At 52.8% G+C, this 2500-nt stretch overlaps 1 protein-coding gene across 9 annotated transcripts in view; it reads left to right on the forward strand.

The window, feature by feature from the left end:
• Positions 1 to 2500, forward strand: part of LOC307027276 (protein 4.1-like) — a 45062-nt gene that overhangs the window by 28741 nt on the left and 13821 nt on the right. The gene's annotated exons all lie outside the window — the stretch shown is intronic.

The raw sequence follows: 2500 nt of genomic DNA on the forward strand, positions 1-2500 counted from the left end.
GAGAGACCAGGTGAGAGATTAGGTGAGAGACCAGGTGAGAGACCAGGTGAGAGATTAGGTGAGAGACCAGGTGAGAGATTAGGTGAGAGACCAGGTGAGAGACCAGTTGAGAGACCAGGTGAGAGATTAGGTGAGAGAACAGGTGAGAGACCAGTTGAGAGAACAGGTGAGAGATTAGGTGAGAGACCAGGTGAGAGACCAGGTGAGAGATTAGGTGAGAGACCAGGTGAGAGAACAGGTGAGAGACCAGGTGAGAGACCAGTTGAAAGACCAGGTGAGAGATTAGGTGAGAGAACAGGTGAGAGACCAGTTGAGAGACCAGGTGAGAGAACAGGTGAGAGACCAGGTGAGAGACCAGTTGAGAGACCAGGTGAGAGACCAGGTGAGAGATTAGGTGAGAGACCAGGTGAGAGACCCGGTGAGAGACCAGGTGAGAGACCAGGTGACAGACCATGTGAGAGACCAGGTGAGAGACCAGGTGAGAGACCAGGGGAGAGACCAGGTGAGAGACCAGGTGAGAGATTAGGTGAGAGACCAGGTGAGAGACCAGGTGAGAGATTAGGTGAGAGACCAGGTGAGAGACTAAGTGAGAGACCAGGTGAGAGACCAGGGGAGAGACCAGGTGAGAGACCAGGTGAGAGATTAGGTGAGAGACCAGGTGAGAGACCAGGTGAGAGATTAGGTGAGAGACCAGGTGAGAGATTAGGTGAGAAAACAGGTGAGAGACTAGGTGAGAGACCAGTTGAGAGACCAGGTGAGAGATTAGGTGAGAGACCAGGTGAGAGACCAGGTGAGATACCAGGTGAGAGACCAGGTGAGAGACCAGGTGAAAGATTAGGTGAGAGACCAGGTGAGAGACATGGTGAGAGACCAGGTGAGAGACCAGGTGAAAGATTAGGTGAGAGACCAGGGGAGAGAAAAGGTGAGAGACCAGGTGAGAGATTAGGTGAGAGACCAGGTGAGAGACCAGGTGAGAGATTAGGTGAGAGACCAGGTGAGAGATTAGGTGAGAGACCAGGTGAGAGACCAGTTGAGAGACCAGGTGAGAGATTAGGTGAGAGAACAGGTGAGAGACCAGGTGAGAGACCAGGTGAGAGATTAGGTGAGAGACCAGGTGAGAGACCAGGTGAGAGACCAGGTGAGAGATTAGGTGAGAGATTAGTTGAGAGACCAGGTGAGAGACCAGGTGAGAGACCAGGTGAGAGATTAGGTGAGAGACCAGGTGAGAGACCAGGTGAGAGATTAGGTGAGAGACCAGGTGAGAGATTAGGTGAGAGACCAGGTGAGAGACCCGGTGAGAGACCAGGTGAGAGACCAGGTGACAGACCATGTGAGAGACCAGCTGAGCAACCAGGTGAGAGATTAGGTGAGAGACCAGGTGAGAGACCAGGTGAGAGACCAGGTGAGAGATTAGGTGAGAGACCAGGTGAGAGACCAGGTGAGAGATTAGGTGAGAAACCAGGTGAGAGACCAGGTGAGAGACCAGGTGAGAGATTAGGTGAGAGACCAGGTGAGAGACCAGGTGAGAGACCAGGTGAGAGATTAGGTGAGAGACCAGGTGAGAGACCAGGTGATAGACCAGGTGAGAGACCAGGTGAGAGACCAAGTGAGAGACCAGGTGAGAGACCAGGTGAGAGATTAGGTGAGAGACCAGGTGAGAGACCAGGTGAGAGATTAGGTGAGAGACCAGGTGAGAGACCAGGTGAGAGACCAGGTGAGAGACCAGGTGAGAGATTAGGTGAGAGACCAGGTGAGAGACCAGGTGAGAGATTAGGTGAGAGGCCAGGTGAGAGATTAGGTGAGAGACCAGGTGAGAGACCAGGTGAGAGACCAGATGAGAGATTATGTGAGAGACCAGGTGAGAGACCAGGTGAGAGACCAGATGAGAGATTATGTGAGAGACCAGGTGAGAGACCAGGTGAGAGACCAGGTGAGAGACCAGGTGAGAAACCAAGTGAGAGACCAGGTGAGAGACCAGGTGAGAGATTAGGTGAGAGACCAGGTGAGAGATTAGGTGAGAGATTAGGTGAGAGACCAGGTGAGAGACCAGGTGAGAGACCAGGTGAGAGACCAGGTGAGAGACTAGGTGAGAGATTAGGTGAGAGACCAGGTGAGAGACCAGGTGAGAGACCAGATGAGAGACCAGGTGAGAGATTAGGTGAGAGACCAGGTGAGAGACCAGGTGAGAGACCAGGTGAGAGACTAGGTGAGAGACCAGGTGAGAGACCAGGTGAGAGATTAGGTGAGAGACCAGGTGAGAGACTAAGTGAGAGACCAGGTGAGAGACCAGGGGAGAGACCAGGTGAGAGACCAGGTGAGAGATTAGGTGAGAGACCAGGTGAGAGACCAGGTGAGAGATTAGGTGAGAGACCAGGTGAGAGATTAGGTGAGAAAACAGGTGAGAGACTAGGTGAGAGACCAGTTGAGAGACCAGGTGAGAGATTAGGTGAAAGACCAGGTGAGAGACCAGGTGAGATACCAGGTGAGAGACCAGGTGAGA

Source organism: Notothenia rossii, assembly GCF_949606895.1.
Source record: "Notothenia rossii genome assembly, contig: scaffold_84, whole genome shotgun sequence".
Lineage (NCBI taxonomy): Eukaryota > Metazoa > Chordata > Actinopteri > Perciformes > Nototheniidae > Notothenia > Notothenia rossii.